This window comes from Colobus angolensis, unplaced genomic scaffold (genome assembly GCF_000951035.1).
Source record: "Colobus angolensis palliatus isolate OR3802 unplaced genomic scaffold, Cang.pa_1.0 Scaffold302, whole genome shotgun sequence".
NCBI lineage: Eukaryota > Metazoa > Chordata > Mammalia > Primates > Cercopithecidae > Colobus > Colobus angolensis.
The window spans coordinates 2,576,987-2,598,180 of NW_012116289.1; the positions used below are offsets into that span (position 1 = coordinate 2,576,987).

The 21,194-nt window shown below is 41.7% G+C and overlaps 1 protein-coding gene across 6 annotated transcripts in view; it reads left to right on the forward strand.

The window, feature by feature from the left end:
- Nucleotides 1–21,194, forward strand: part of ELMO1 (engulfment and cell motility 1) — a 586,055-nt gene that overhangs the window by 430,937 nt on the left and 133,924 nt on the right. The window contains exon 1 of one of the 6 annotated variants that reach the window (XM_011950147.1): nucleotides 18,769–19,366. The exons of 4 other annotated variants lie outside the window; for them this stretch is intronic. The gene's annotated coding sequence lies outside the window, so the exon portion shown is untranslated. Of the gene's footprint in view, nucleotides 1–18,768; nucleotides 19,367–20,178; nucleotides 20,377–21,194 lie in introns of those variants that run through there. One more of the 6 variants, XM_011950149.1, reaches the window with a different exon arrangement.

Here is a 21,194-nt window from a genome sequence, read left to right on the forward strand (position 1 = left end):
AGCTGGGATTACAGGCACGCACCACCACGCCCAGCTAATTTTTATATTTTTAGTAGAGACAGGGTTTCACCTTGTTGGCCAGAATGGTCTCGGTATCCTGATCTCATGATCCGCCTGCCTCAGCCTCCCAAGATGCTGGGATTACAAGCATGAGCCACTGCTGCCAGCCCATGTAATTTTCATAAAAATGGTTAAACAAACTATTTAAAACCTGCTTAAATAAAGGTTGACTGCTGTCTTTAGCTGAAGACATTTTTAATATGTTTTGCTTTCTGGACATTTTCTATAACAGGAGCATTTATAAAAATGGTTTTGACCAAGAGTAAATCTCACAGTTTTGAATAAGCCTGACAGTAGTAAATATACTTCGTGGGTGTTCCTTTGTGTTCAAGATTTTGCATAAAGTGCTTTTCATTTCTGAAGTCTTACTAGAGCCAGTGTATCTTTCTTTGTATGTGCTAACTTGAGATTTGCCAAATAGGAGGAGAAAATAATTGATTGGTTCTGCTGGACAGTAGTGAGATATATCAGTTTCTTGGTTCAATTTATGACCATCCCTGAGCATGAGAATAGTGATGACTTTAAGTTAACTGCTTTCCATAACTCTGTTCAGTGACTTCTGAAACTTCTTTCCTTTTTATTAATATACATTGGGGCTGTGTAGGAGTTGTTAACTGGTTTCCATGACCTGAATTCCAGATTCCATTATGGCTTATATGAAAGGTTTGATAATGGCACAGAAACCATTTTATTAGTAGTATATGTCCAATTAAAGGGAAATTACCTACATTTTGAGTAAGGCATGATGAGATTTAGGCATTTTAAATTAAAGGGCAAATAGGAAGCAGAGTTGAATAGCTAAGAAGGGTACCATTAGATGGGAATCTCTCATGAAATACAGGTCCTCATTGGTTTAAAAGAAAATATTTATCTCATAATTGCAATGTAAGTGATGTTACATGCGAGGTTGAGAGCACATTTCTAAAAAGAGATGAGTCTCCTAAGGCAGAACAGAAGAGCACATAGGTCCTGTCATATAGGTGCCCCCCTGTTGCCAACTGAGGGTACCAGATGTTGTGATTAATGGAGGACTGAGGGCAACAAGGGGCCCTAGACAAGATAAACCAAGCAGTCGGAATGAGAGAGTGGGACTGGAAGCTATTTGCAAAGACTCCAAAACAAGAGCTTGAAGAAGTTAGGAGATCCTAAGTGAGATTTCCAAATGTTTTCTGCAGAATACCAGATCTAGGTGCTTGGTAGTTAAAATATATATTTCATGACTAAATCATTAAACATGCATATTCAACTTCATATGCATATTCAACCTCTAATTTACCTTGCTTATATGTCTGTGCAAATTTTTCAGAATTGTGCTCTTTTATCTAAGCAATAGTGACTTATGGGTCAAGATTATCTGCCTTCATTTTTCAAAGTAGGAGCTAAACACTGATCTGCCTTGTTCAACTCACACACTGACCCTCCTGCTCTGTCACCAGTCATAGAGCCAAGTCATTGAGTCAAACAAGGCCGAAGCAAGGACAGAGGTTGAGAGGCCAGAAGAGGGTATCAAAGTAAGTCTACATTTGGCAGTGGTTCCCTCCCCTCTCCTTCCTTCCCTCCCCTTCCCTTCCCTTCCCTTCCTTCTTTTCTTTCTTGTTTTTGAGACGTTGTCTCATTATGTTGCCCATGCTCATCTCAAACTCCTCACCTCACACAATCCTCCAACCCCAGCCTCCCGAGTACCTGGGATTAAAGGTGTGAGCTACCACTCCCAGCATTCCAGCGCCTTTTTGGCAGTTATCTCAGGGAGAAAAATTTATATTAAAACTTGAATTTGAGAGATGATAATTCCAAACCGAATTTCTTCTCCCCGCCTCCTTCTTCCCTTTATTTTCTGATTTCTATGTGTTTTCTTCCTATCCTGGTAAAGTTAAACATAATGGATGCTCAGGCCAACTGTGTAGGAGGAAGTCATTTAGGCAGGTAATCAGCTCAGATATCAGTCAGACCACTGTCTTCCTTAGGAAAGTGCTCAAGCCTGCAGCTATCACTTTTGGCAACAACTCACTCAGATGCCCCTGAGATATCCCTCTTGTTGTGTCCCTAGGAATACCCATACCCTAGAACTCATCTCAGTGAACTGCAATTGTCTAACTGTCAGGCTTCCTAAGAGCAGAGTCTTGCTCTTTCTCTATTCTGAGTATCTAGCACCATGCCTAGGATCTAGAAGGTACTCAAAGTTGCTGTCTCACCACCATCATACATACAGCACAGCCACATCAGCATTCCACATCTTGGTTAATGGGGTCACTATCCAACTTACTCTTCAAACGCTATTCATTCTTTCAACAGATACTTATTTGTGTCTACAACACAGTGTTTGTGGTAGACACTGGGAATACAGATGTGAGCAAGACAGGATGGTTCCTGCTGTCGTAGAGCTGGCAGTCTAGTAAGTTTCTACTTAGAAATTTATGGGCTAGTCCCTCTTTGTGAAACTGATTAGTGGCCAAAGTCAGTACAATCACCACATGGTCCTTTAAGTTTTCGTCATTGCCTCAGTTTCTGTCTTCCTCTTCTCTCACCCCAATGTGATAGATTGAATGGCTGGTCACAGTTCTTCACTGCTTCATGGTAGTAGCATAATTCCACATCCTTGCCATGACCTCATGATGGGTGAAGTGTATTTCCTCCACCCTTTGACTTTTGTCTTGGCCAAGTGAACTTGCTTGGGCCAGCGGGATGTGCATGGATGTGAAATGAGCAGGAGCTTGACTGTTGCTCAAGTGATTGAGCTAGGCTTTTGCACCTCTGCCATCATCATGAGAACTACATACCCCTGGTAGCTACTGCTCCTTCATTGTAGGTCCCAGAATGAGATATATGGAGCACAGTTTTTCCAGTCAGCCCACAGAATTAGAGCTTGAAACAGCCACCTCAGCTGACCTGTAGATCTGTGAATGTGAGAATAACTTCTTACCTGTTGGGGTTGTTTGTTACACAGCATTAATGTGACAATAGCTGACTAAGACAGTGACTGTTACACCAACTTATCTCCCAGCTTGGAAACCTTTCCATCTTCCAAATCTCCTCCAACACAGATCTGACCATACCATTCTTGCTTTTAAAACTTCAGTGGCTGTTCATTGCCTGACTCATTAAATTTTATGGCCTTAGCAAGATGTTCAGATTTATCTTTAATTCATCTAAAATACTTTTTCTGCTTTATCTCCATATCTTCCCCTGCACCCACCCTAGGCTCTGCCTGAACTGCCCACCATTTCTTGTATGTGCAATTACATTTTCATATCTCATTCCCTCTACCAGAAACATCTTCCCCCATCTGCCTGTTGAAATTTTACTTATCCTTTAGGATTTTGCGCAAGTGCCACCTTAGCGAGATAGTTACCATCTCCCTTTTATTCAGAATGAATTTTTTTTATGTCTGCTCCCACAGCATGGAGTTCAAATTTTTTTGGAAAATGTCTTCTAGCTCTGTAGTAGTTGTTTATTTTTAAATCTGTCTTCCCAAATAAAGTCAATATATCATTGGAAGCAAGAGCTAGATTTTATGTCTTAATATCCTCCAGGTACTTTTAAGTAGTATCTGCTCAAATACTTGGTGTTCAGTGTTGAATTAATTAATGGCTAGAAATGTTTAATTCAATGATCATTAAAAATGGTCCACTTGACCAATAAGCTAAATTCATATACACTGTCTTAATATGGGTTGGCCACTGTTGTTCAACTCCTGAAGGCCATGGGTATTTTGGAATTCCACACAATAAAGAATTTTCTTGCCCCAAATGCCAACAGGCTTTATTGAGAAACACTTCTACACCCCTCCATCAGAATCTCTTCGGATGCTAATACTCTGAGGAAGTTATGAAATGATTTTGCCATCTGTTTCTTAATAAAAATGGCAGTTGTCATTTTTCTACGTGTGTAGCTTTATATAAGGTGAATAGAAAGTTTCAAAGATATTGAACTTTTGCAAAAGAAACTGAATTATTGTTTTTCCAAGAAGATTGGTTGGAACTCCTTGTTAAAAAACGTGTGTGTGTGTGTGTGTGTGTGTGTGTGTGTGTATGCATATACATATACATATATACACACATACATATATATATATATATCTCCCTCTGTTTCATTTTCACCTTCACTCATTTATTACATTGCTCTTAGACCTGCTTAACCCATGTACTCTGGCCATTCCAGGAGCACTGTTTATCCCACTGGAAAAATAACATCAGTAATGGCACTTATTCTTTCCCAGAATGGCTGCCAAGAGATCTTCCAGTGCAAAGGACAAATGTGACTGTCAACCTTCCATCCCATGTAGGGGACGGGGGCTTACCCAAGCATGCCCAGGAAATGTGGGCTTGTGCAGCAGGAATGTTGAATCACATGTGTGAACACATCATATCATTCACAAAAATTATCTTTTGTATTTTACCTTTACCTCCTAAGTTCTCTTAAATTAGGGGGAAAAAAATGCATCCCCCTTAGAATGTCATAAGAGTGGGAAGACCCAGTTCTTGCCACAGTGTGTGTTTTAAGTGCTGGAGGCAATCAACTTCCCAGAACTCTTCTGGTCCTGTTCTCCTTATTTCTCTTTCACATATTTGTTTGCGTGGCTTGGCTGGATCCGAGGTGTATGGCATATGGCTTTTTGCCGCTTGAGCTGCCACAGAAGTAAATGTCATTGGCATATAATGCCAGATTTCCATTTTGTGAGTCACAGAGCACGGGATTCTGTCCGAAAGCTCCCTGGCCACTATGTGTTCTTAAAGCAGAAGTAGAAAAGGACAAGACCCACGTGTCACACAGAGATGCTTTTCCTATTAAAATGCATTTATTGCCACAAAAAGTGTATATAAAATGGACGTATTTTTGCCACAACGTGTGTTTGAAAAAGGTTCTTGGCTTACTTTATTGTGGTTTTGGCACTGGGCAAGCCTGGACATTTGCTTCCAAGCCTCAACTGAGCAGATGCTGGTTGGTCAGGGATTCAGATGGATAAAAATTTGCTTGTGCGTGTACCAGGAAAAAAAGGCTGTGAGTAAAAGATATCAATGGTTTTTGGATGCAGTTTACCAGAATTTTTTATTCGTTAAATTTTCAAGTTATAAAAGCTTTTAGGCTGATAATGGAGACCTGAAGCTGCCACAGATGCAGCCTCAGCCTTTGCTCCCCTGCATGACTGAGGAATCAAGAGAGGGATTTGCAGATTCACAAACACACAAAGGTGACATGGAGCCATATGCAACTGCCGGTATTGGACTGTTTTTTTCCGACAAATACAGCGATTTCAAATGGCTCAACCAAAAATTGTTGTATGTTACATGGAATCAGTGGTATTTACCCTTAAGTATTTACTGTTGATTCCTGACACAGTCTTCTTCTGTGTTATTCACAGTACCTATTTCTCTTTCATGTTCTCTTATTCTGTGATCATTTAACTCACCACATAAGTTGTAGTAAAGTCTAACAGTCAGGAGCATTGACCCTGGACCCAAAGAGTGGGGTTCACACCCTAGCTCCTTTGTTTCCTTGCTGGGTGAGCTTGAGCAGGTTAATTGCCCTGCCCTGTATCCCAGGCTCTCTGTCTAGAGACTGCTCGTCATAGAGTCGTTCTGAGGGTTAAATGAACCAAGATTAGGTGGAACTTCATGAAATGGCCAATATTGGACCATTTCTGAATTACAAAATGTGTAGTTCTGTTCCACTCTTCTTAATAAATGAAAAGCATTTGGGGCCATTCCCATGAGGGAAATGACACGAAGATCACACAGCACACACAGCGCTCCAGATGAGGCATTGGAGAGGCATGGATTTCAGTCCAGCTCTGCCTGTGACCTCCTGCGTGACCCGGGGCTTTTCTCCTATCCTGCACTCACCACCCTCCCTTCTAGACAAGGCTGTGGCCCCGGGGATGGCCTCCTTCTGTGCTTTGAATTCCATCCCCTCTCGCCTCCTCTGGGGCTCTGTCTGTTATCACTTCTAATCTTTGCATCATTAGTCTCTTCCTCTCACATGCGGTCTTCTCACCAGAATATAAATAAACACAAATCTCCCACATTTTTAATAATAAATAAATGATTTTCTCAACCCCCTATTCACCTGTGCCCCTCTAGCTTGGTTTCTGAAGTCGTTGCCTCAGTTTCCCAGCTCGCTTTTTCATGTATAATCCACTGTAGCCTGCCTTCTGCCCGCACCAAGAATATAACTGAGCAAAAGAAGAGAAATAGGACTCTAGAAAGCACTAAAATATAGTATCAGTCCTTGAAAACCTCTTTAGCCACAGAAGTCACTGATTTTGACAAAGAATGACCTCCGATGGACAGTTTTAAATCTCAATCTTGTTTGCCACCTTTGCAGCCCTTGACCCTGTGGGCCACTCTCTCCTTAAAAAAATTTTTTTCCTGTGACTTTGGAAATGAACATACATGCAAGATAGATACAGATATACAGAGACAGATACAGATACAGACATATATATATATGTATATGCATACAATGCACCTAAGATATATATACAAATGGCACATTGAATATATATAGAAGAAATAAAATAACGATTGTTGTTCCAGTTACTAGCAGTATTTTTAGAAAAAAAATTAAAGGGTAACTAGAAATATAACTGAGCTCAAGAAAAGAAATATGACTCCAAAGTGCATTAATATATATTTTGAATACTTGAAAACCTCTGTAGCCACAAAATACATGATTTCTAAGAGGCAAGTGGGAATTGAGAGGAGTCATTGAGTTTGTTCTAAATTTAAGACTGGAAAGAAGTCACATTGTTATGAATCCCCACTCTGATGAAGAAGATAGACATCAAAAAATTTATAAAAATACATCTTTTATCCCTTACACCTTCATGCTATTCGTATCCTCCCCCACCCCCATCTCTTCTCTTCAACCTAAAAATATACCCAAATCATTCCTGTCCTTAAACAATATTTTCCAACCCTGTTCCTCTTTCAAGTTCTTACCCAATCTCCGTCCGTCTGTGCACTGCCAAATTTTCCAGGAGAGAATGGCATCTCCACTTTCCCACCTCCTCTCCTCGAGGTGGTCTGATGTTCACCCACCCCCACCTGCTGCAATTGCTTCATTTAGCTCAAGGACACCTTCTGATTGTTCTTGTTCATCCTCATCCCTGACTCTGAGGCACTGACTTGTGTTTCCTCCTGTGCTTCCTGGGATCCTCTCCATTCTTCATTCCCATGGCACTGACCCCTTTAGCACAGGCATTTCCCGAGACCCTCCTCTTTTCCTCTCCTACTACCGCCTCCTCCCCACCTTCAACCAGCATCTGAGGCAGACAGAATTCCACCTTTACCGTCTTCTGAGCTCCACCCCTGTGGATGGTCTGCAGACTCCTTAAACTCGGGATGTCCAAAACTAAACTCTCCATTCTCATGGCTTCCTTCCTGCTGCTACTTCTGTGGGCTCTAACTCCAGGAGTGACATCACAGTCCACCCCATATCTCGGACTTGAAATCCAGGAGCCATCTCTGGCTTCCCTACGTTTTCTCCCTAATAGGTCCCCAAGTCCTACTGATCCGCCACCGTATGAGAAGGGCCACCTGCCTTTTAATGCTGTAACTCTGCTTTCCTGCACCATTATCTCAGCCCTGGTCTCTGTGCAGGAACACATGCCAGCATGAAAAATCAATCGGCTTTTGTCAGGCCGTAAATACCACCAAAAGAAAATCTAAAGGTGTTGTTAAGAGAGAAAAAAACAAAATCATTTTCCTTCTCTCCTGGAAATAGCTTAATTTTTTTTTCTGGTCTTAAAAGAAATCTTATTGCTCTCAAGAATCACTTTCTCCTGTCATAGCTTAGCCACCCTGTGCCTTTCACTTATGGACTCAATTTGTTCTGTATCCTGCCTTCCTGCCACCATCATCTCTTGTGTAGATGATGTGTTTGTCTTTTAATTGGTCTTCCTAAATCTGGACTTGACCCAAGCCTAAGTTCTCTTTCCCCTAGCTGCCAGAAACACCTTTCTAGGACACAGCTCTTCTCATAAGACATCTGTCTTCAAAAACCTTTGGCTCTCTCTTCTTCCAGCAGGATAGCAAAACTCCACATTCTGTCCTAAACCATTCTTCCAAACAACATGCCTATTATGTCTAGCAGCACACCTCCTACTAACCCATCATTACTCATGCTGAGTGCCCAGCATGCCTTGCACTTCCCAGTATCTGTCCCTGACTGTGTTCCCTTAGCAAGGAGGAACATTCACTCTTTCTGGTGAAAATCTGTCTGTCCTTCAAGGTCCAACTCATGGGCCCTGCTGAGCCCCTCCGTGGGAACAGGAGTAATTTTCCCCCTTAGGTTCACTTTTCTTCCCTTCTCTTGTAGCACTTAACTTACTCAGCCATACACTAAGTTTGGAAACTTCCTTTAGCCAATTATCTTTGATTTAACTGGGTTCCCATTCATTCTCTGTCCCACCTCATGGCTACCTTGAGGCAATGCTGCAGAATTCCAAAGGCTTAAAAATCATGATCTTAGATTATGGGTATTATCTACTCTCTCTCCTTCTTGTCTCTACCCCCAAGAACCAGGACTGATTCTTACTCACCTTTCTACCCCAGAGTGCCTACGAAGAAGAAAGAAAGAAATATATATGGGCTTAACAAATGTTACTTAAATTGAAGTTTTATCCTATTGTTGACCAAAAAAAAGCTAATAATGTCTATTTTTAAATCAGCTGATAAGGTCTTAAAAGGAAAAAACACACCCTAGAAAAAACTTTGCAACCTACAGAACAAACTGAGTCTTAGGGACTCATTTTGGCATTGAGGGGCATTGTGTGGCTATGTCAGGAAAAAGAGTGATTCTTCGAGTGGTGATTTCTTTTAAGACCAAGACGAAAAAAATTAAGCTATTTCCAAAAGAGAAGGAAAAGGAATACTTTTTTCTGTCTTAAAAACATCTTTGGATTTTCTTTTGGTGATATTTATTGTGTGACAAAAGCCAATTGATTTTTCATGCTGGCGTGTGCTCCCGCACAGAGACAGGGCTGAGATGATGGCAAAGACTTCCCTTCCCAGACCACTCTGGGTTGAGGCTGGAGTCCTGGCTTCCAGCTGTTTGTGAGGTCAGTTACACCCCTCTGCATGGGGAGAAGACCTGCACTTCCTTCTGCAAAACAGAAAGGAGGAATTGGCATTCATGATGATGCGAAAGGATGCCCTGCTACCACTTTGCTGGCAGAAACCTTGATATTTCCGTAGAATTTTAAGAAACTGGTTGAGACAGGGTTCCTTTGGCTCATGATCCTTTGACTCAATGTTGGAAATTCACCAACATTGATTATCTCATTTGTAGAGCCATCCTGTATAGTACAGCTATTTAGAACTATAGTCATTCAAGGGGTGAAAAGCAAAGATGCACATATAGATGTTCATTTCGTTGTTACTTATGAGTGAGAAATTGAAAATAGCCCAACTATTCAACAGTGGGGATATGATAAATTAATTTAGGGATACATTTATTTCTCTGTTAGAATTTTTTTACTCATTCAGAATGATATTCATGAATAGTATCTAAATATCAGAAATATGTTTTGTACTATATTAAATATGAGTAGAGCAGCATACAAAATTATATCTCAACTAATAAAACTACAAACTAAAAAGGGTTGAATGATTTGTTTTTTTGTTTGCTTGTTCGTTTGGTTTTTTTTTTGGTTGTTGTTTTTTTGAGACGGAGTCTCGCTCTCTCACCCAGGCTGGAGTGCAGTGGCGCAATCTCGGCTTACTGCAACCTCCGCCTCCTGGGTTCAAGCGCTCCTCCTGCCTCAGCCTCCTGAGTAGCTGGGACTACAGGTGCATGCCACCATGCCCAGCTAATTTTTGTACTTTTAGTAGAGACGGGCTTTCACAATGTTGGCCAGGATAGTCTTGATCTCTTGACCTCATGATCTGCCCACTTTGGTCTCCCAAAGTGCTGGGATTGCATGTGTGAGCCACGGCACCCAGCCGGGTTGAATGATTTTAATGATGGCTTCTATGATGTTGGGTTATGGGTTTGAAAGAAAAATGGTTTCTTCTGCATAGTGTGATTAATTATATTTTTCTTTTACTATGTTTTTAATGTTCCCCGTGTTCCCCATCTTCGCTACCTATCATGTATTATCTTACGATCTTTTTTTTTAAAGAAACACTTTTTTTTTTTTTTTTTTGAGACGGAGTCTCACTCTGTCGCCCGGGCTGGAGTGCACTTTAAATTATGTGGGTGTAGAACTGGTACCAAGCTTCAGGTGTGGTCTGATCAGTGGTGTCAGTCTAGGGGGAGTTTCTTTATCTTGACATTCCATGTTATAAAATCAGACTAACTTTGTTTATTCTTCCTTGAAACAGACCATGGGTTTGGGCCAGCTTTGCCAGCCCAGCTAGTGCCCAGCATCTTAGCCTGAAGTTGATTGGTACTGAGATCAAAGGCCCTCTCAGGTTTGATTCAAGAAAGATTCATTAACTGGAGGGAAGTTCTAAGCAGATGTGACACCCTTGGAAAAGTAAGCCACATTGCAGACAGAGCTGTACCCAGTATCTGGATTGCTTGTAAAATGAGTTTCTGAAAGGGGTAGTGTTCAACAGTGCTTCTCAGAGCACCCTAGTCCCTCTCAGACTGGGATTGCAGGAGTGGGAGGAGGAAGGAATGGGAGACAACAGGGGATGAGTCATTTTGATGTTTTCAGATATCCTCATCCCATGGCTGTACCTACAATGGTGGGTAGAATGACAGAAGTACTCAGAAGAAGGCTTGTATAACCTGTCTACATGTAAGGTTTGCAGTAGGATTTTGTCTTCTTGGCTAAGTTTTCAGATATATCTAGAGATGGTATTCCTGGTGTTGTATTAGTAAATCCAGCCTTAAATGTTCCCAGTACTGGGGAGAGCTGTGAAAAGAGATTACTGTGCAGTAGTCATAGCACATATATTGTATGGAAAGAATGCAAAGGAAGAATTACGTAGAGGAAGAACTTTATTTAAGAGAGCATCATAAGAATAGAAGCTCTCCAGGTGAGCAGAATAGAGTCTGCTTGCAAAAGATATTAAATATAATGAAATTCATGAACAGAAAATGTAATAAATGGAACTTTATTATTTTCAAGATATTAAGGCTATATTCTTGGGTTCCCAAGACTTGAAGGAAACACAAGGCAACATGTTAAAGTGCATTATCTCAGGCACTTCCTAAATATTACTTGAATAAATGCACGGACTGTTCACTTCCCAACTGAGATTTTTTTTGTGTGTGAAATATGTTTTCTTAATGTGTGTTCAAACAGCTGAGAGGTCCAACACAATAGACTCTCACAAAACATAAACAAGAGCACTTATTCAAGGTTCAATGTATGTGATTATTTGAAAGATTTGCTTCATCGTTCTCATGCTTTTCATTGTGTGGAGAGAATTGTAGGTAATGCATTTTGGAAACCATGTTCTGTATTTAGCTCGAGATGACTTGTTGGGGGCAGGGATACATTTTTGCATTGTATATACATGGATTGGTTATTGCACTTCAGGGTCAATTTTTATTTTTATTATCAAATTAATTCCTTTCTGCAATTAATTGCAGGCAAGTACTGGACAATAAAATAGAATTGTATTTTTTTTCTAAATTTATTTTCTCCACAGATTAGGTTATAGAGCTTATTCTTGGTGAAAATGGAGAATAACCTGTCAAATATCATTTGCTTAGGGGTCATGGTTCACATTTCAAAGCTTCCTTTGATTGGAAGTATTCATAGAAAGAGAACAGTTTGAAGCGATCTGGCTCGTACATGCTGTTGCTATCGAAAGATGGGTTTAAGAACAGCAATCCTGTTTTTGTGATGGTTCGCTAAGACTGTTGGTTTGTTTAGAGAGGTTATGGGTTGTTGCTGATATTCATTGTGTGACTGGCTTCTGATAAAACCAACTTACTACCAAGAACCAAAGTTAAAACAACTGGGTTTAAACAAGACTCACCCTAGAATTTCATATGGTAACTTATTGGGCCTATGGGCACCCTCCCCTTGTGGTTCCATATCTGGCCTTGTACAGACCTCTTGGATCCCCCTTTAAGCCTCTCTGCTTTGTCTACCCCCTTCAGAACATGATCTCCCTGGAACTGACTGCCTGTATCCCTAGTTTCATCTCCAATTTCTGCTGCTGCTGCTTCCTTGCTTGCCTGGGTAAGCTGAGTTTGCTTATGTTCTTGACCTTGTGGGTTTCTGTCTTGCTCATCAGACCCTATATTCTTCCCCGCATCCCTGGTGCACCCTTTTCTGTTGTGGTATAATCCCTGTTATCACAGGAGACCAGAATGCATAGGTTATCTGTGAGCCTTTTCATTTGATAAAATACCTATGCATCTCTGAGAAGAAAGCAAAAAAGTAAGGACATCAAGTGTTTAACCATTTGAGAAAACATGGTGAGCCATGGGTTTAATCTCTACACACTGCAATGAAATTAGTCCTCTAATGAGAATATCAGAAACTAGTTTTTTTCTTGAAAGGTAGAATTATTTGCATGTGAAGTGGGTGTGTTTTGGAATTAGAAGAGGTTTACTTATTCATTAGATCTGAAAACCAAGGAGGATGTGATGAAGCTTTCCTTTTCCTATGGCAAAGAAGCTGTTTCTCATTTTGCACCATCTAAAGGATATCCTACCATTGGCCCAGTCGCTTTTTGTCACCATATTGCCAGTGGATGTGCTTGGCAAGACTGAGCTGACAATTTTGGCATTTTCATTTTTCCTTCTGGCTTGATTTTTCACCAGCCTGCAATTCTGGAATTCATTTCCATGGTATATTTGGAAAATTCAAATCGGCAAGTGATAAACTCAGAATTTCACCAGCTATCCCTTTGAAGGCTTTCAGAATGATCAGAGATGCATCATTTTGGCCCTTGTGCTTCATGCCCATGTTCTTCTGGGTCAGCCCATTCACTTATTAGGTCTGTGATGCCCCAGGAACTTCCAGACCTTGACTCTCCAATCCTGTGAATCCAAATCATGGTCACCTCTCTGAGCCTGGTGCTCTGGAAGAGGCAGGAAGAAATGCATGGGTTGGGGATCTGTTTATAGATGGGTATGCATTTTGTGGATCCTGGTGTTATTTCTTACTGTTTGTAGGTACCACTTACATGTTAGGCATTTTGTGGGTAATAAAAAGTAGCAAAGCCCAGGGAAATAAAATTCATATTAATGACTCATATTTTATAACTCAGCCTTAGGATGCTTGGGAACAATCCCATCTGCTCCAGCTGCTTGCCTGGGGAGCTGTGAGGCCACAATGGGGTGTGCTCCTCAAGGTGCTCCACAGATAAACACTTGAGTTTGAATCCTGAGTGCCCCACTTACTGGATGGCAACTGGAGATGTGTTATCTGAATGTCTTGGGCCTTCGTTTCTCCATTTGTAAATGGGGCCTTTTATAGCAGAGGCCCATGGTAAGCACTGCATCTGCATTTTATGTTACTCTCCTAAGCTTCCACAGATGTCCAGGCTTATCACAGAGAGCTCAGCATCCTGGGACCAAAAGATAAAGTGACAGTGTGGCAGGGTTTGCACATTCTGCTCAGGATCACCTCTCCATGAAAGTGAGGAAAAGAGATGCAGGTGCCTATGTATGGGAATGTTTCTATGGAATATTATTGATATCTCCCTTTGAGGATAAAAAGAGTTGTAAAAGGTCTCCTATGTTCAGTTCCAGTTTTGCATATGTTTTGGTTTTAAAAACGCACCATGTAAAATGATCAGAGATAACTATACTGGTCAGCCCAAAATCTAGAGAAATATCTCTCCAAAGTCTCTTGAATGAAATAAAGGTGTCTCACTGAGCCAGTAGTAGCTGCACCTCTGACCCATTGAGGAAGAGTCCCCACTTCTTACCTCACACCCTTGGGAGATACGGTCTGATTCAGTCTGCACTGGGCCTGTTGCTGTTATGGAAGCGATGTCAGTGTGTTTGTGTGGGCTCATGCATGTGCATGTGTGTGTATGAGGGCGTTCCATAAGAGGGCTGAGATATAGGTGGAGAAGCACCTGCTGCATATACACCCTACCTGTTTGGAATTTTCATGAGGCTGTGTTTGGCCCTGATGACCTCCCTCATAAGAATGAATTAATCAAACAAAAATGGGTTTGTAGCATAGCCATGTCATAAACTGTAGAGACCATTACCATGATCTTCATTGCCAGCAAGGAGCATGCATCCTGATGAAATGGATACTCAGTGGAAGCATCCAGTTTGGGAACAGGAGTTGGAAAATGAAAGGAATGGCTATAAGTGCCACCTCCCATAGGGCCCAGTAAATGGAATTCCTTCATCTGCCTTTTAAAGGCTCAATATAAAAGGTGCTCATTTCAGTTAGGACCTGTAGGTGAACTAAGGAGAATTTGGACAGCCAGTTTAGAAATTATCCTATAACAGTCACTATATTTTTTTATTCAAAAATACAAGCATACCACCTAACATTCTTTTTTGATTTGTGGATTTATTTAAAAACTATTACAAATGTATAAGAATTACATCAGATTTAGTAATATTACATTCAATAAATCATGTTTATGGAAAGGAATAAAATTTCATGAGGTTGAATCTGCCCCAAGACAATATGGGATAAATGGTACTGACAGTGCCTTTTCCAAGCAGAACAAAGGGTACAGGTTGTAATGTGTAAGCAAAATAAAAAGGGATTTCTTTTCTTCTGACTTTTATTCAGATGCCCAGGGGTGATTCCCACCCCACCCCTGAATTTTCTAAGTATCTGATACTGTGATTCCCTTCTCCTTTCTGTGGATAGCACATAGTCAATCTGAATGTGTTCAGAAGCTGGATGATAGGCTACCTGTCATCCATGTGGAGGCCTTGGAGTACAAGTCCATTAGGTGTATGCAGAATAGCTTCATGCCAGTTCTTGGGAGCTTGACAAGCAGTCATCCAAATATTATGCTAACAAAATCTGGGTTTCCCTCTTTTTGAGGCTCACCAGCAGCTCTGTAAGCTTGTATATACTCTTTTCATCACAATCTAGAGTGGGAAAAAAATCACCAGAAAGACCAGGTTAACTAAATAGAGCACCCAGTCTGTGATCTCCTTAACAAAACCACTGGACAAGATCCCATGGAAAAATTCTTTGTAAGTTTCCTCAGAGATGCTATAGCTATTTTTTTGTGAAGCAGCCCCTCTAAAAATATTGATGAAGCTGCTTATTTTCTAGAACTAAAACCATGACTAGCTAGGTGAATGAAAGAGCTTTTACTTGCTAACTTTCGAATAGATGAGGGGGAGAAGGATTGAAGGCTAAAATCAAATTATCTGCTTATCTTGCAATTTTGTATTAAAAATGAGTTTTTCAGGATAAAAATTACCTTAAAAAACTTTATGACATTTCATGTAGTGTCAATAATAATAATACATAGTCTTCCTACCTTATTGCTGACAGATCTAATAGCATCTGTATTACCTCATGAATGTGGTCTTTACGAACTTGCATGCTCTCTCTTCATAAACCTCCTTACTAGGATAACTACCAAGCACGAGACTGTGCTGTCTACCCACCCTCCACTTTAACTTTGGATTATATGATACAACCAGAATTTGCAGTCATTCAAAAGAAGGATGATCTTACTCTCATGTAGATGGTCTTTTGTAATGGTTTGAAATAGTGAGACCCTCTGTCCCATTTTCCAAAACAATGCCTTTTTCTATTTTGTACGTGGAAGATAACTTTTGGGGTAGTCTTCTCCTCCTTTACGAAAACATCTCTTAGCAGTGATTTCTAAACTGTGGTGTGCGTAAGAAGTCCTGAAGTGCTTGGGAAAATGTTTGTGACTCTACCCCCTGAAATTCTGGTTGGGGAGAGATGCACTTGGACCCCAGGAATTCTGCATGTAATGAGAATTTCTAATGTAGGTGATCCTTGTGGATCACACTTAAAGAATCCAGAGCTCAAATCCCTTGATTCAAATCCTGGCTCTGCTACTTTTTTTGTTGTTGTCATTTCAGTCGAGTTGCTTAACCTCCTATGCCTCAATTTCCTCATTTGTATAAATAGTTGAATAACATCTCACAGGTCTTTTGGGAGGATTAAATTGGTTAATCTACATAAGGTGCTTAGAATGCATTGGATTATTAACTGCTAGGTTAATTCCTGGATTATTAATTGCTGAATTATTAATTGCTGGATTAATTCCTGGATTATTAATTGCTCAGTAAATGTTAGCTAGATCAACCCAACAAATCAGGGATGTCTTGAAATAGATTGTTTCAATCAGGTTGGTATTCTGTTAATCTGTCATTCAGCTCAACTGAGGAATATCTTGGGTTATGTTGGTGTGTTAGGAGGGGCTAGGAGTCATTTAATGGAGTGCTGCAATGGGTTGTCATTGCTTGTAGAACAAGAGCCAGACTCCTTAACTTGGTCTCTAAGCATCTGCTGGTCTGATCTTACACCGTCCTCCTGGTCATTCTCACTGTGATCCATTCACATTTGGCTTATTTCAGGTTTCCAAAGATGCCATGTTGCCTCCTAGCTCACGTGTGTTATTCCCTCTGTTTGGGTCACTCTTCCCCTCACTCTCAATTTATTAACTTTTACTCTTCCTTTAGATTGTGGCTTGATGTCACTTTCTCTGAACTGCTTTTCCTGATCTCACTGAGTGATTATTTGTGCTAAGAGAACACAGAGTTAGTAGCTCTGTTTTTATACCCCGTATCACAGTTATGCTTAATATATTTGCCTCCTCTACTAGAGTCTGCAGGTTGTAAGGTAGAAACCTTGTCAGTTTGTTGTATCACTAGCACAAGTGCCTGGCATATAGATATACTTGCTAAATATTTGTTGAGAAGATAATTAAATTTTGATTGAGGAAGACTTGGATGGAATGATGGTTTTGGCGTAAACAGTGAGGATTTGGACACCCTTCAAGAGGATGGAATGGCAAAGGCTGGGTGTCCCCATGGCAGAGGAGACTAGGCAGGATGGGTTAGAGGAGCTGTTCCAGAAAGCTGGTAGAGAAAACCTGAGCCATCCACCACCCTGAGGGTGAAAGTTGTCTGGGCAGAGCCGAGAAAGATTGACAGTGTTGGCATTGGGTGCTGCACCTGGGTGAGACTTTCTTCCTACACTTAGTGGCATACATAGACAAAATGGAAAACCAGCATTCAGATTCTTGAAGGCGCAAATCCAACATCAAGACCAATGGGCGGCTGGGCATCGTGGCTCTTGCCTGTAATCCCAGCACTTTGGGAGGCCAAGATGGATGGATCACTTGAGGTCAGGAGTTTGAGACCAGCCTGGCCAACATGGTGAAACCCCATCTCTACTGAAAATACAAAAATTAGCCAAGCATGATGGTACATGCCTGTAATCCCAGCTACTCAGGAGACTGAGGTAGGAGATTGCTTGAACCCGGGAGGAAGAGGTTGCAGTGAGCCGAGATCGCACCATTGCACTCCAGCAAGACTGTCAAACAACAGCAACAACAATAACACCAGTGGGGTATAGCTGAGCATTTAGAGTTGGATGGATATGGGGTTTATACTGAGCTTCATTTAGGAAGAAAGGAGGCCGAGGGCTACTGTTGCTGTTTGGACAGTGGATGTGTGGTAGATGGACAGTTCAGCTTGGCTTCAAGAATCAGAAGCACACGAAGAGCAGGTCCCAGCCTCCTCGGAAGCCTCATCTGGGTCATTATGGGCTGAGGGTCCCAGGCTTGCAGAGACCTTTAAGGAAGAGAAGGTTCTCCTTGAGGTTGTTATGATGCCAAGGCAGATGACAATAGGGCAGAGAGTAATTCCTTTCTCTCTAACATAAGCCCAGATCAGTGCCTTCTGTGACACTTACCATTTTCCGCCAATCTCTGTGGAACTGAGGGCTTCCGCAGACCCCTGAGTGAGATTGCCACCTTATGATCCCCCTCCTGAGTCTGATCAGGATATGTAGCCATTCACTGCTCAGTGGCGGCCCCTGCTGTTAAGGAGAGAGATGGCAGCACATTCAGAGTTGGTGACATTAATTCTTGTCATGCAACCCGGGGAATTTGGAGCAAGCAGGGGAGGAGTCTGAGGGGATGAAAATGGGCTGAGAAAATCCAGGGAGATCCCCAGTGTTCAGGGCGCCTTGGTGAGGTGCTAATGCAGAAAAGAGCTGGGCGTGAACACTCCGTACTTACAAAATCTTCCACAAGCCGCCAGTGTAATCACTTCATTCCAGAGGTTTGCTAGGAACCACCGCAGTGCCCTCTGAGGAATACCATTGAAAACTTTAACTTTTATTTGTGGAGCTCTCAGGGCTGTTAGGCAACAAATATTTTTAAAGATGCCCCTCTAATTCTCTAGGTTAAAAGTTGCAGTAATTTTAATTAGGGATGGAGGCTGTTTATGTTTGTTTACATCCTGGGTAGGAATTAGAGTATGGATCCTCCCAGTAGGACCCCTGCTGGGATGCACTCTCGAATGCTTGCATTCCTGGGTTATGTGAGCACCCCTGGTGTGCATGCGTTGGTGTGTACATGGCAAGGTATCGCGAGGTGGTTCTATGACATTTCTGGATAAAAACTGTATGTGAAGAGAAGGTAGGAGAAAGCAAACTCACAATCAAATAAAAGTAGAGAGAGGGGAAGAGATGAGATTGCAGTTGATTATGGGTCTGGCAGCAGATGTTCTACACGAATCCAACTCGCTGCAGCCAGTCTGTTTCTATGGCAACAGAATCAGTAATTATTGAGCCCAGGCACTCCCCCCTTTCTCCCAACAAGGTGGAGGCTGATGAATATGAACTATCTCCAGCCCATCACCAGCTTTTTCTTTTTCTTCTTGTCCTTATTTGTTTTTTAGTTCTTTATAAGAAAAAGTGGGGGATATTGAGAAGTACCAAGAAGGGGAGCTATGTGTTTATTGACAAAAGAGCATAGGACACTAAAATAGAAACGAAGTTATTATTTTTCTCTTGTGATACTCCAAGAGAAAAGCTCTTCCTAGAAAAGCCGATGATCTCTGAAGATGCTAAATAAATGAGCAGGAGTTTCCCTGAAATGGAGGTGCCCTTTGATTGGCTGATCTTTCCTCGACTCCTGCCAATCGGAGCATCCCTGGGCTCCAGCTCCATAAACATAAGCAAAGCTACATGCTTATTCCTCCGGACTTGGAGTGTATACCATTCAAAGGTGTGCGGCGGGTCTCTGTTCACATGGCTCAACTGGAAACCTGTTTCATGAACAAGCTTACTCAGGGACCATCTGGTGGTATTCCAGCACATTGTTCTTCAGGGGGACGACTCTAAGTCGCTTTGTGGTGGCAGCAGCTTAGAATCAGTATTTGTGGTTGGGAAAGATGGACTTACGGGAGCTTGGTGAGTAAACCTCCGTCTGACACATCTGTCCACCAGTATTAGCAGCCTGAGCTAAATGTAGCTTTGTCCTATTGTCTGCCGAGAAAACTGAATTGGAACAAGCACATGGAAGAGCGGGCATTCAAGGGTTCCCATGATGTAGGAGACTCTGAATTCAAAAGACTGCATGCTTTGCTTTGGTCTGATCCGATTTGTAGTTGACTGCACATTATACTTGGACATTGGTTGTCTTGTTAGGATTAGTGTAAGGAGCAGAGTTCTGCTTTATTTCCCTGGGTGTTGATGCATTTCAAAAGAAATTGCTTTTAAAGCTACATTAATAATAAGAGTCAACCCTGTGTATTGCTAGGAAGAGAGAAAAAGGTGCAGGCACGGAGCCCGGAGCTCCTTGAATGTGTTGCTGGTGTTTGCATTGTGAAGAGAGATGTTATTACAATGGTCTGTCAAACACTTCTTCAGATCCCCAGCCACGAACGAAGCATCTCTTCTCTGTGTGCCACTGTTCTCTGCTTGGGAAACGTGTAACTGAGCTAGGTCATGTCCTTTCCTTCTTTTATGAAACCTATCTCCAAACTGAAATGTGTTTTTTAACTAATTGCAAAGATAAATTGAAGTGCAGTTGGAAAGATTTTAGCAGTCAAAAAGCATGCTTCAAAATAACTCTATTTTGCATCCTTTCAAACCTCTGAAAAATCAGAGAGGGTTTGCAAAGTTATATTCAAGGATTGGCTCTCTGCCAGGAAAGGGATGCTCTGAGCTATTGCTGTGCTCCCTGGGGTTTAATTTTCTGACACTGGTGATGAAATTTTCAATTTCGTTGGGTAGAAACAGGAAGAACAGGAAAGCAGTACTATAAACAGGCAATGGAGGGGCAGCATGGGGAATGAGAAACTCTTCACCTGCAGGGACCCTTCTAGCTGCAAACTTAAAAATGTATGTGGCAAGATGCAACCCAAGCACACAGCAGGATTCCAGACCAGCTATAATCATTCTGAAAGGGGAGAGGAAAGGTATTGCCATTGGCTTGCGTGTAGAGTGGGGGATGAAGTCGGGGCTTCTATCTCTGCCTAAGATCTTTTCCCCTGTTTGTCTCCTGATTTTGAGGATTCATCACTGTTGCTTTTTTTAAAAAATGTGATTTCCTGTCTTATGTGCCTGAAAGTGTCATAGCACACTTGATGTCTTCTATTTACAGTCCACTTGACTTCAAATAATCGAGAGAGGAAATGAGAATGAAGCATTATCATCTGGTTTATGAAGAAATGCACATGAAATAGTCAAACAAGAGAAATCTTATTGGTTTGTCCTTTTTAAAAAATGTCCTTTTGCAGAGGAGAATGTTGTGGGTCTTCACGTGGCTCTAGAATAGAATTTACTTTATCCTAAATGGGACCTGTGAGGAATGGTTAAAGAAACAAAACAGCTAGGAAGCTTGCGCCTGTAGAAGACTCAAGGCAGGGTGAGGGCGACTGGGTGTCTGGGAGAGACCTTCTACTCTGTCTGTTAAAGAAGTAGGGCTGACGTTGCAGGAGAGAGAGAATTTCCTAACTGCGGGTGACGGTGCATCAGGGACACCTGGTCACTTGACAAGGTCAGTGACCTGTTTGTTAGCTGAAGGCCTTTCTAGAGATGTAGGCTGCTCTCTGATCCCATGAGGCTCCAGATGGCTGCATACATTGAGAATTCTGCCTGACTGGAAGAGCTTGTGTGCGTGTTAACTCTGCCTGCTGCACCACACTCCTCAGTACACCTTGATGCTCGGTTTTGAGGAAGTCTGGTTTCTAGAGGATGTGCATTAAGTGACAGTCAGCTCCTTAGAGTCAGTGTC